Consider the following 14,528-nt stretch of genomic DNA (forward strand, 5'->3'; position numbering starts at 1 on the left):
AGGAAAGATACGCGAAAAAAGGCCAAAATAAAGAAATTTTTGCGTCCTGGACGGATCGGAATGCGGTTTTTTGCATTTGCTTGCAAAAATTATTTGTAAAAAAGTTACCATATTTTCATTTGGGAGAAACCTTTAGTTGCATTGCTGCAGGCCAAAATGCACTCGGAAAATGCAATTTCTGAGACGCCCTTTGGAAAACGTAATAACTTTGTAGAAAAGAGTCAGAACTGGCCCGGAACGGGTACTCGGGGGTTTTTGAGGTCGCTGATCACGATTATGATGTTCAAATTGACACCCGGACCACCTGGGGCTCAGGAACACCGTCGAACGTCATCTCCGTGGAACTGTCCCAGAGTTCATGCCGGAAAGGAAAAACAAGCGGCATCCGGGGGTTTTTTGGGTCGCTGAATTCAAATATGGCATCGGCGAACCTCCCCCGGACACCTGGTGCACCAGAACCTGGACCTGGACGTCATCCCCAAGAACTTTCTTTAATAGCAAACTATCCGTAATTTCGTGTGGTTAAATAACCACGGGAAAAAGCAACCCTGGTATATAATGGTCAGTATTACCGGTTACTATGATTCAATGGGTAAGGATGCGCCTTGAATATTGAATTTTTCGTATTTCAATGATGCATAATGTAGTATGTAATTTTACACCAAACCAAATAATAAACCAACCATTACAAAAAATAAACCAAAATAATGAATTGGTTACGCTTACGTGTAGTAGAGTTAGTTTACCAGACATCAACAATCACTTCCAGCCTTAGCAACCACTTCGAAATCCTGAATCAAATCGTACGTAAAAACGATGAGTGTATCGCCATTTACTTTACATTGAAATTAAATGTCGATATAAAATGAAAACTATGGTTGCCATGGAGCCCTTATTATAACGAAACATCTATATTACCGATCAGGTACTACCCTGAAAATATCGGAGAGGTACGGTCAATAGCAAAGGAGAAAATGAGTCCTATCGATATAATTTCATATCGATATATTTTCATTATGAATCGTTACCCATCAACATTATTTGCATGTGTGCATAGAGCTTTTCTATCTTAATAAAATATTAAAATTTATATGCCCGTAACTATGTAGGTAAATAAGTATAAAAAAGGGATCTATCGAATGCACACTTGGATCGATAATAACTTCGTCCTTAATCATTCGATCCGCTTGATTTAACTTTTGTCGGGTAAAACACATTATCAGCTTTTATATATCTGACTTTCATATTCAAAACTTGATTAACAAAAAAGTTATTAGCGATTAAAGCGTAACTAAGGAGATTAGTATCGATATAGCTCGCACATGAATTGATCGAGCGGAATGGACATAATTTGAAAAGTGGACCTTTTTGATTAAAGTATTACCCTAAAAATTTCATTAATCTAGCTTGAACGGTTGCTAAGATATTCAAGATTGTATGCCCCACAAAAAAATGGCGACAATGATTTTTCGCGTGCAGGATATTTTTCGGAATTTAATTATGAATTAACCAAGAAGGTTACGGGGAAAGCAGGCTGAAACGTTAGGGTTCGAAGAACCCTAAACGGTTTTTCTAGGAGATTCCACTTTTTCATATAGCACATGTCTCAAGGCCGAAATCCGAATTTGAAAATTCGCCCATCACGACAATGTAAAATCGAAATCGTTTATTCCTCGGAATTGTTTCTCCCAAATGAAAATATGGTAACTTTTTTACAAATAAATTTTGCAATCGAATGCAAAAAACCGCATTCCGATCCGTCCAGGACGCAAAAATTTCTTTATTTTTGCGTATCTTTCCTAGACAAAGCTGTCGTTCAATTAACTTCAAAGATTAATTGTTTCAGACAATTATAATGGCAAGTTTTCATACAACCTTAATCCATTGTAACCCAATCTTGCTTCTAAGCAACATCAAAAATGTATAAATTTTCAATTCTATTTAAGTAATATCTAAACTACGTATTATTTTGTGGTGTAAATTTTAATGGAGAAATATTTATCTGCCACGATAATAATGATTGAGTGCAACATTTTCAAGTTTTCAAAATGAGAACTCTTGAAAATTGATTTCTCCCGGAAGCAGCTCTGGGTTAGAAAGGGTCAATTATTTAATGTCCTTAAAAATCCAGAATATTGAATAAAACGCCGAAAAAGCTGGATATCCAAGAAAAATCGTTTTCATGGTAATTGTAAAGTGAATCCAAAAAATATGATTGCGTTGCCATGGCTCAGTAACGAAGGAGTTGCGAACCCATGTTTATGGACAAAAAAAAATGCTTAAACTTTTCTCCCTTACCACCCCCTGAATTATTGAACATTCCTCCCAAAATACCCTTTCTTAGGAACCCGCGTCTGATAAAAATTTATTTTGCGGGAAACAGCACCTCATTATTGAAGTACCCTGAAGAGACGGTGGTTCGATTGTGTACGTACAAGTAATGTGATCGTGAAAATCCCTCGGGAGCCTTTTAGAGTACATTTTGCATCGTTTCCTGCATTTCGGGTGTCTCCCCGTGACGCCTCTTATTTAGAGCCTTCTGCACCACTCCTCCCCGAACTTCTAAAGTGCTCCATATTCCCCGCATGCGGCCGACATCCGCGCTAATACCGCGATGCTCAAGTTTCGCCTCGGCACATTAAGGTGAGGGGGAAGTGCCTTCCTACCCTACCACTTGCGCTATTTCTGTTCACCATGCATTCCTCCCTCAACCCATATCGTAGACTTTGAGCGAACTCTCAATGGGAGCACACGAACTTGATGGCACCCGCGCGTGAGCAGCACAGTGATCTTCATCGGTTGGCAAGATTACGGAAGAATATTAATAGGTGATACTCACACATGAGTAAACCTTCAAGAAAGAGATGAAGGCACATAATCACTCTGTATAATTTGTAATGAGCTATGATCATGGAGTTCGGAGGGAATAATAATAATAGTGAAAAATATTATCCTCGGATAATATCCTCAAAAGTATAGATTTATGCAATTGGACTCCGTACAGGGGTGCCGACTTAGAAAAAATATTGGGGGGGCCCAAACCAGGGATCTTGCCCCGGGAAATTTTATAAGTATCGAGTTTTAAGTTTTTTAAGCATTTTAGAAGAGTCATATGATCAACTTTAGAACCCTGATAACTCGAATCTCTATATCTGGACACTTCGGGGAAAATCGACAAGCCTTACACATTTTTTGCTCACACCCATAACGAATTTTTGAGGGGGCTCGGGCCCCCTCAGGCCCCATGGAGTCGGCGCCACTGACTCCGTAATATGACAACATAGGGAAATGTAAATAATAAGACGAGCAATGCCTTGTTGAATTGCCTTATTGGCAGAAAAAATATTTAAAAAGTCATCAAAACGAAACAAAACTCATAGAGTTGGTACTAAACAAAACTTTTTAATTCAGCATCATCTTAAGTGTATGTAAAGTAGATTTTTCAGTCTAGCACATATAGCAGTAATTCTGTTCGATTGAAGAATGCACATAACATAAACATGAGAATGGTACCTTCATGGTTACGAGTTCCAATGAAAATTTGCAAAAAGAACTTATTACCTTCAGGGGCGCCGACTTATAAAAAATATTGGGGGGGCCCATATCCGAGGTCTTGCCCCGGGAAGAGGTTAAATTCAAAGTGTGTCGCAGCACCGAAACACTATCATGATTCACACCACCTGATTCAGTTAACCTGCTTAACCTTATAATTATTTGTTTTAACACATTGTTGAATTTATTTGAAAAGGTAACTATTGTTAAACATGGGAAATAAAAATTACCAATATATTCTTGTGATTTCACAAAGCATAATATAACTTAATTATTTTCTTGAAACATTGAGGGGGCTCCGCCCCCCCCAAACGAATCTTTGAGGGGGCTCGGGCCCCCTCAGGCCCCATGGAGTCGGCGCCACTGATTACCTTTACTACTTAAGTTACTTTTCAAAAACCTTCTAAAACATGCTCAAAGAGGTTAATGCACGAGAATCTTTTTTACGCTCCCTAAGCTGTCATTTTAACACTTTGTATTAATTATTAAGAAAAATGAACGCATTTTATTCATAAGTCAGTGAAACAATGATAAAGCTACTGAAGATAACGCGTTCACGCGATGTTTTATCCAGGAGCGTTTGTATTGAAATAACGCGATAGTATCGTTAAGTTTGGATCTTGCTTATCTCAGAGTTTTTTTTCCCAAGTTTCCCACAAGGCCCATCATATCACTCTATTTTCAACCTAGAGTGAAGTTTTGTTAATGTACCTTTATGGGAGGTCGGTTCATCAGCTGATTTATATATTTTTCGGTGATAAAAAATGATATTTTTTATAGAATAATGCGATTTCAAAATTAATTTAACAGTAAATTATACGAAGTATCTCGAAGCCAACCATTTTGGTATGACTCGGCGATTTTTACAATGGCTGTGTAGGTTGAGTGAGATGACATTCGATTTCCTCATTTCAACGGCTTGATAGCTTGTGATATCTTATGGGAGATTATTTTACCTGCTTTTAACACTATCGTCTTTATTTCAGGTGAAAAATCTTAAGCATTATTTCTTTGTAACTTTACAAAGTTAGTGGGATCTTTAAATTTTGCGAGACCGGCTATTTTCAGAGTAACCGTGCTAATTAGTTGCTTAATAAGGGGTTTAAAAATGTTACCTACTAATTTATGGGGTACAAATCTAGAAACCAGGAAAACATACTGTAATGACGAGTTGAAGTGACACTTGGAACATTTAGAACCAAAGCTTACGGAGTTGACACGCAAATTCTAAAATAAGTATATGGCTGGGGTGGTGACGGCATTTCATTTTTTTACTGGGTTGCTAATTCATTATAGTAATTATTTTAAACTGAAGTCTCATTTTATCTAACTCAGAAATGCTGTCGCTTAAAATATACGAGGAAATTCGTGGGAAAAATATGCTCTTCACTAAGGAATAGTTTTTTGAGGTGTAGAGGAGGTTGGAAGGTGGTGAAAGGGCAAAGGTAGAGAAGGACATGCTTCACTCATCGTCTTAATGAAAAGGGCGGATCTTCAGATTGAACAAAAGAATTAGATGATTAAAGAGTAGTTTTCGTAATATTTCGTTCGTTTTCGTATGTTTAGGGGGCGTCCATTAATTACGTGAGGTGATTTTTGGATCCTCTCCCCCCTCAGTGAGTTATCGAGATCGCTCAGAGAGCAGTGGGATTTAGCTCGACCCCCTCACTCTAATATCACGTGAGATTATTCAAAATACGTATTTTAGGTGTACATACGTTAACCTAAGCTTCACTGCGTTGGATTTATAAAAAAAAAACAATTTTTAAAATTATTTATTAAATTTAAGATTAGTTAAGACTAGCATTCAAGGTTATTAAGATCGCAATTGCGGAATAAAATATTACGTGATACTTGCCAGGACCCGCACGTGAGATTAGGTGAGAATCGGCTTGATCCCTTTTCCTCCCTAAACGCCTCACGTAATTAATGGATACCTCCTGATAATGGTAACCTCCTTACCCATTTCAGAAGATCGTAAATTGCAGTAGGATGCCAATCATGTTTGCAGGCATTGACTAACTGTGAATTTTGCCCTATCTTCGAATTTTTTTACCCATGTAGGTTTTTAAATTAATTAATTATGCCCAAATTGCAGATATATTTTAGGTCTGCCCTTCAAGTTGTTTTCCTATAAAATGGAGACATTTTCACAGCAAAAAAATCATACGCTAAGTATTTCTTCTTAAGTTTAAGAAGTGTTTTAAAAAAATGATTTCAACTACAGCATTATGGTCTTCAAAACGCCCCGTTTCTATACTATGTACAACTAATTATCTTACGCATTAACAACTTATATTTTTACTTATAGCTATATGTGCTCTAGGTGTTAGTGATGGACTTACGTCAGCACTTTGTCATAAATATTAGAATAACCACCACGTGGAATCCTGGATAAGTAACTCGAAAAATCCCTCTCCTCCCTATAGTTTTGAAATCAAGCCAAACCAAGGGAAATTAGAACCCTTCATAGATGTCTCGCCCTATTCACTTCGTATTTACCTTCTAAAATAGTCTCCTAAATAAAAAGTCATGAAATAATATTAAGCTATGCTTTCTCCCGAGAGTGTGTTTTTTTCTGGGAACTCATTGACATATGAATAATTCATTGGAACACTATAAGATAAATATGTAAGAATACGTTTTTGACAAAATATAGATAGGAATCTCATCAATAAGCTCGTGATATGTATCTATTGGCATTTAATGGTCTATTATCGAATTATTTCTGCTCCAATTAAGGATATAAAAATTTCTGATGATAATCTAATGTACAAAATTTGATCAATAACGCCGCATTAAAATAAATTTGGCTATATTTGGTTTTATTTTTTTTTAGATTATATATTTTCTGAAGACATGATGTCACCGGATTATATTTTTCGCTTGCCAAAAAAAATTCGGATGGAAATCATCCCAAACACACGTATTTCGCTCCCACAAGATCAAAAATATGTATCTCTACAAATTATAATTGTAAAATATTCCGCTCATTGATCTTGCCTCTCCATATTGATCGAATCTCCATTGAGTTATGGAATAGGGACGAAGTTTTGGAAGCCCCAGCCCACTCTTGCAAGAATCCAACCCATTTCGAGGCAGCGTGGTATAGACACGGCTTTGGTGGGTATTTTCAAATCATATGTCAAGTTTAATGGTTAGTTTTTTGCGCTTTTCTGTCGGGTTCACAAATATTACATCTTCAAAAATTTTTATATGGAGTTTTCCGTTTAAATTGTTATTTTTCCTAATAAAAGTTCCAATACAAATATGTGTGATTGGAAGGTAGCGGATGGGCTGAGATAAAAAAGACAATTTGAATGAAACTATGTCTTCTTGAAAAGTAGATTAAAACAGACAGTAGAGACAAATGTTTCAATTTTGCCATAATTAAAAAAAGTCTATAATTTTTTATCATTCTTTTTAAAAAAGTTTTTTTCTGCAGCAAAATTGTCTTCAAAATATTTTTCTACTCCTTCCGTATTGTGCGCTACTTATTTTATCTATGTTAACTATCTACGTACGAAATAATAACGATGAAATAAAACGTTGCGTTGCGGTGCATTGGTATGAATATCCCACTGATCAAATACTTTAATTTGATAATATCTGTAAAAGAAATAAATTAGATCTGGAAAAGGCGACAAATGTTTTTTTTCTGAAAGTTTCAAATCATGATTTATCACCAGATTCTTTCCCTTGAAAATAATGTCAGTTTACACAGATTCCGCTCTGGTGCCATTAAAGAGCCAAACACGTTTGTTCGACTGTAGTTTGGAGTGTGCGATTATTTGTATGGAAATTTTTCATTTATTTATGTGCGTTTGGAAAAATATGAGTCATCCATGTCATGGCTGTGGTGAAAGGAAGGATTCGATCGAATTTTGTTGTCGAAGCATTCCCCTAACATATTATTGTTCCTAAAACGAGCTTCCGATCTCTTTGGGTGCTTTTCCACTGCGCATACCTGCGAGTTAAACAAAGCTTCATCCAGTTTTTGAGAATACGAACTGATTCTGTACCATACATTTCAAATGTTTGGTCCTCGCCCTCTTTCTTTCATTATTCTAAAATTATCCCCATCCATATATATAATATAATTATGTCTATCAAAAACTCGCTCTTAGGGCTGGATTTCTTCAGTCTAGGGCCTCAAGTTCAAGAAGGGCCTATATTCAAATTGGTAGCAAAATTAAAATGACACTATTCTAAAAACAGTGAACACTAAAACACTGAACCGAAAATAAGTGGAAATTCTGCAGATATGACTAATAAAGGAACATAAAAATGTTAAGATCAACGCGTTTGGCTCAAAGGGCCTCATGAGCGTAATAGCCAAGGGCCTCTTTTCATCTTAATCCGGCCTTACTCGCAGTATGAGCGTCATCTTACGGTCATCATATATCCTTTTAATCCTGAATTTGCTTCATTTGGAAATCATTTTAAATCTCTCCTCAAGATGAAACTAGATAATCTTTGTTTTTCAAAGGTAGAATAATTTTTTGACACAATATACATCAGTGTAATTGCTTGTATTTTCCACCTATCCGCAAGTTACGAGTTCGCATATCGTTTCTGTTGACGCATAGACATTCCCTCCTTTGAGAAATCAAAGACAATCCTTCCGGAATGAAAATTAGAACATAAATAAATGCATAAAAGCATTTCCATTCCAATTAAGCCGTAAATATGCTTGCACATTATTTTAATTTATCAGGCTAATTTAGAGTATTCAATGCCAGTGGATTATTATTGAATTAATTGTTTTTTTCTATGAACATATATTGCACTGATGCACGAAAATTGAGACTTTGTTTTTTGAGGATTGTAACTGATATAAATTTCTTTAGATATGGGGTTTTATTAATGAATCCACAAACCGTTTTCAATAGTTTAATTTGTGAATAGATTAATTAAATAATCCAGAAAAGTCATAAGATATAGAAATTTTCGCCAGTAATTTCTATATCTTATGATATTTTTTCATTATTCTCTGTTAGTTCTACATAAATTCGTATATTAAGAAGATACTAGTATACTCCTTTTCATAAGAGTATACTACTGTTTCATCTTAACTTAAGTTTTAAACATTGGTCCTTTAATATCGAATGTAAAAATTCTGAATCAATTTAATCAAGAATAAAAAGTTACATAATTGAAAATTCAAACGGGTGCATAAAAAATTTTCATTGATGTTTCCATAGCACTTGCTATGTAACTGAAATTATGATTTCGTACATTATATGCTGTATATAAATATTCAATTGCTGTATTGCGTAGCGTTCTCATACCAAAATAGAGGGCCACTACTATGTACAGGGTGTTCGGAAATTTACTGATACGCTATCATGGACGTCACAGAGTAAATTATTCTTAACCGCAAATTACTTAATTTTTTAACTCAGTTGCACAACAACCAACAATCTTTGGACTGGGGATCTCAACTCCGAAGAGTTTTGGTTCGAATGGCGCTCGATGTTCGAATAGGTCCGTGGGTAAAATTCATTGTTTTCGTTTTGTCTGGCTGGTGCTCCGAAACCACTTTCGTTTCGACAACACCGCCTCTCTTAGGACGTTCCCGCGCGGCGCTCTGATTGGCTAACTTCATTCGCGAAAAGCTCTGCAATGTTGGAACTTGGAAAAAATATTTTAAACGATGTGTGGTTAAGAATGACTTACTCTATAACGTCCATGGTAGCGTATCAGATAATTTCTGACCCCCCTGAATAGCTTCTGGCCAGTTCGGCTGGTCGGCAATCGCCGAGGGTCTCCGAGCTTAGGGGTCCCTCACAACGCTCACGTTTATCGTGAAGCGTATGAGAAAGGTGTAATAAAAAATTCTCAAATTACTTGAACCACTGTTTTTTTGCAGTTATAAAATTTTACGTTCACATTAATTGCTTAATTAGCAGCATACTCATTCTGAAAACATCATGTAAAAAAATAAAGGTGTCAGAATATAAAAGAGAACCCGATGCTTTTTTGAAACGGTTATTCGAAAAGGTTATTTTGAGGCATTCTAGATTTCAGTGCATTTTAAGGAGCAAATTCACTTAATGTATGAAAGGACCATGATACTTTATTAAATTTCACAAGCCTTGAAATTCTGACTTTTTCATACTATTTTTTTCTTGAGAAATTTCCATTTTTATTAATATTGAAATTAAAGGTAGTTTCACTTTTCCACAATAATATGATTTATGGAAAAGTTCAACTACCTTTCATTTCAATACGTCGAACTTCCACTCCACCACGCCTGAATGAGTTAATTATTTTATTAACTCTTTTGTTCTTCTTAAGAGACGTAATATCTTCTAATTACATTTCCGGTCATGCAATTTCCTAACAATGTCCGAGGGAAGACTCTTGAAGTGAGGAGGGCCACATCATCAGCCCCAGCCGAGGGCCCCCAATCACCCCAGACCGCCCCTGAGCTTCCACCGGTGGTGGTGAGCTCCCTTAAAGATAGCCTGCGCTGAATTTGGAGCTTACGTTGCAACGTTCATTATCCACCCTTGCGTCCATTCGCTACGATGTCACGTAAGGGAGAGGGGGTTTGGTGTAGTGCACGCACACTGTGGTATATTTGTCCTCTGTTGGCACAGTTGGCTCAGGGCCGCCCCGTGGGAATTCTTCCTCCCTGAGACAGGGGTCTACGACACGACAGCACCAATTTATATTCCTTTGAGACATTCATTACCTCAAACGATACAGCGATCTAGGTGTATGCATTTTTTGTGACCTCGTTTAGAAGCGGCGTATTATCTAATAAAGCCCTGCTAGCTGGGGAAACACCGTCAAGTCTTGCCATTTCTCGTGTCTCCACGATGTCGCCGGAAAATATTCGTAATTCGATGCTTCTCTCAGGTCCCTTTTCGATCGGTTAGCGTCTATTTTTTATTATAGAAACTTGCGTACTTTCAATTTTATAAAAATAAGCAGGTTAATATTAATTCCGTAAAAAATTGATCTTTTAATCCCTCAATGATGGTACTGTTAATACGTAACTTGAGTAATGTCGTATCGGTCTCTCACAGGGATGTTCGGCATATACCGCTTTCGCTTTTTTCACCTAATTACAAAGTCATGGGTTTTTCATATATTTCTATTTTTTAAAGATTTTCTGACTAAGTATTTCGATATTAAATACTGTTTTGCTTTCTGATTCTGACAATAGACAACTTATCACCTTAATCTTCTAACAGGGGAATCATGCATTTGTTTAAACCGATTTGAGTGTTTATATTTGAGATGTACCTACCTCTAACATTGTGTGGTAGTCCTTACATTCTCTTCTTGAGAATCTCCACCAAAGCAATGATTCTGCATTTCCTTTTGTAAATATTTACCCAAACACTGCATGAAACAAGTTACTTTAAACGCTGTCACGCACACGCGTGCAAAAAATATATATATGCCAAGGATGAAAATCGTCTGAGATTTAATTTGGAATAAGATGGGTGGATGATTTAAGTGGTAAAATATATGGCCAACATTTGGCTGATCCGGATTCGAATCCCAGCTAAGCTTAATGGTATATTTCATGCCGAATTTCACCCTTGGTATATATATTTATTTAATTGATGGGACTAACGGCACCACAATTTTCGGCGAGCGTAAGAAAAAAGACAACAAATAAATCCGATAGTGGCAACAGAGTTGACGAAATATGTGTAGGATTATAAAAATTTGAGAGAGGAATCTTTTTACAAGCAAATTTTACAGATAAACTTTTAAGATGGTTTTAGAAAGCTGAACAATGAATCTGAGCAGGGTCTATCAATGGCTGATAAACGTGAGGCTAAAATTAGGAGGGTGATATAGCGGTAAAATAGTGGTTTCCTATAACTGTAGTATGAATCAGGGTGCTTGCATGTGGCTTAGGTTCATGTGGAGAGACCTGAATAATGGGGGAAGTATTCCAAGCATACCCCATGAAGCAAGGGCCTAGAAAATAGCAGTACGATTACCGGATTGCCCGCTAGCAGTGCAGAATATGTAGGAATTTTTGGCGCAATGGAAAACTAATCACCAACACCGCCAATGCAGTGTGTTCCTTATGAGTAATAACGCCAATAGTAATGAGTTATTTCTTTTTATTTAATTCATGAAAGACTTTTTATGACGTTAAATGAATGGATTGGGGCCAATAAAATATCACAAAACTGGAAACACACAAAAAATAGTCTTAATTTCCCCCAGAGATAAGATCTATTTGTGTAAGGAATAAAAAAATAGAATGAAGATAATTATTCTGAATTTCACGATAAGAGCTTGATTTGGGAACTCCCTGATTTATATTAGCATCTTCATCTGGAAATAACCATATTTATGCACCCGAAATTTATACAGTTCTGACAATAGATGGCTTATCACCTAGCCACCAAATCGCAGAAGTACTCTCTTTTTCAGAGCTGATATAGGTACGTAGAATTTTATTAATAAATTAATAAATCTCTCATATAGTGATTGATTTCCCAATTTCGAAAACTGCTGGTCAGGAACGGAAGGGATGTAATATATGTAACGTAGTATGGGTGGGGAGCTCCATTTCTATTATTTTATCCAAGTAGGGCCGAACTGCCAATGCGAATATGCAAATTGAAGCCGTGAATACATCAAGAGGGCGAGACTGCAACCACCCAGCTCGTTTTGATATCAGCCGTCTCGCAGGTTCGCGACAAGAAAATCTTTACCTCAAGGTTTACACGTTTTATGTGTGTCTGTATGTCGGTGTGTGCTCACGTCTCGGATAATGGTTATCGAGCGGGAATAAGGAGTGAGTGCGCACTCGTGTTACAGCTCGGCGGACTGACTACGCGAGTGACCTCGACTGGAGAAAAATCTCAGATTGAACGGATTAAAAAGACCCCTTTACACAACCCACGCGATGCCTTCATCCATCACCCAGCGCCGCCTCACGGCATTCTCTTGTTTTTTCGCGACTATCTTTCCGCGCGCGGGACACAACATCCGTCGTCACGGTGGCCTCCGGATAATCGTTCACCAAATAATTCGTTCAAAAACACCGATATCTTGAATGAGATATTTAAATATCCTTTGGAAGTGTTAAATTCGTCCTCGGCACGAGACAATTTTCCAATTTTGTATCCATAATTATGTATATGCCTTTAAATCTTAAGAAAGTGGTATAGGTAATTATAACTTCTTGGATTCTGCAAAGCTAAGCCGCCGAGGTGGCACACGAATGTGGGGACGCTACCTACTATCGTAATTTTTATAATTTTTCCAGAAATATCTCTCTAGAAGTAATTGATTATTATATAGTGCAAATAGATTCCATTGTTTCTTAGCCTTCACGCAAACTCACAGTTTTTAAGAGTTATACATCAGTGGATTTGTAAGAAAATAATGTCTCCTAGCTATTAGGATTGGAATATGTTATAAACCTGAATTCGCGGAACATATTTAACCATGCAGCACATTGGAGGGGAACGGATCTAGTCGCAAGAATATGAGGATGAGATTAGCTTTCGCTTTTGATTAGACAAGAGCAGATGAGATGATCGCTCTGTGATAGGGTCAAAAAATGCAAATTAAGGGTCTTGATTGGAGCGTTTTTATTTTCTGTAAGGAAAGTGGACACTGAGGAAAGAGGAGGAGAAAATACGGGAGGCGTACGAGATGTGGGTGGGTGAGGAGAATGGAGAATGTTGAGATGGACTGATAGGAAATGGACGAGGAAGTACTAGACTAGGCGAGCGATTAGAGAAAACTGTGAGAGGGGATATAGCGAAGACAGGGGATGGATGAAGAAAAATCAATTTATGACAATATTCCTCCTTAATAGGCCTCAATATGAGTTAAGAAAGAAACTTCAGTGTTGAGGGGGGTCAGATCGAGGTGATTCCCATTATTCTTCATGTAAAGCTACCCATACTGATAAGTAATCTAATAAAATAAGTAAGGATTAGGAAAACACAATAAACATCTATGGCCCCAAGTCGGACGAATAAACCCCCTCAAAAACAGACGAATCAACCCCCTCCAAAAACTATTTGTCCTTATGTCTCTAGGCTACTATTTATAGCGGGAAAACACAATGTCCATTTTAACTGATTTTTGTTAATTTCACTCTGCTTTTTTATTTGTAACCCTCGCCAAACAACCTGGAGGTGGCTCACAGGGTAGATGTAGATGAACCCTTAAGTTTTATTATATGAGCTCATCCATGGTCTCCTTTAATGGCTCTTCCCGAAATTCCCATAGCGCACCGTCGGCGGGCATCGCTGGCTACGGTCATGTTCACATTGAGCATAAGGGAGGCAAGAAAGAGAGCCGAGAAGAAACCCGGCGCCGATTGGTAAATCACTTAAAATGAACGGCGCTGAAGTCCCATCGGGTGGTCACAAAGATGCATCTGAGGTGTCCTCAGCACATAGCTCAAGCAGGGTTCTTGCTAATTATGAAAAATCTCCGCCTCCACTGACATTTGAAGCCGAACTGCTGGTATGGTAGTCCCAAACACTAGTAAACACACCAACACGACCCCTTCCCTTTCTGAAATCCTAGAGTAATTTACTAAATTGTGTGCATGTCTCTATTAGTCGTACAAAAAATCTGTAATACTAACTTATGTGCCAATTAAGTTGTTGCCGTACCCTAACTCAATCTATGTCACCTTCATTTGAACTATACATTTACCCTCTTCATTTAATATATTTATGCTTGAAATTTAGAGTGCACACATATTAAGCACACAGGTAGCTTTTACCAGACTACTTGAATATGTAAGCTCTTTAATAAGTAAGGAAGAACTGTACTTAAACCAACTGCTCCATAGGCTCTTTAAGAAAGTACTGCCGTGGCTAACCTTTCAGTTCAGCATTTATAAAGCTTCAAGCCTTACATTTCCGCTCTTTCCCGCAAGCGATGGAGCTCTTTGAAGACCTAAAAATGTAACATTCGTGTTGTTTTCCCGCTGAACTCCCTTTAGCTGGTTGGTCACGAATTAT

The sequence above is a fragment of the Ischnura elegans genome, chromosome 4 (assembly GCF_921293095.1).
Source record: "Ischnura elegans chromosome 4, ioIscEleg1.1, whole genome shotgun sequence".
Classification (NCBI taxonomy): Eukaryota; Metazoa; Arthropoda; class Insecta; order Odonata; family Coenagrionidae; genus Ischnura; species Ischnura elegans.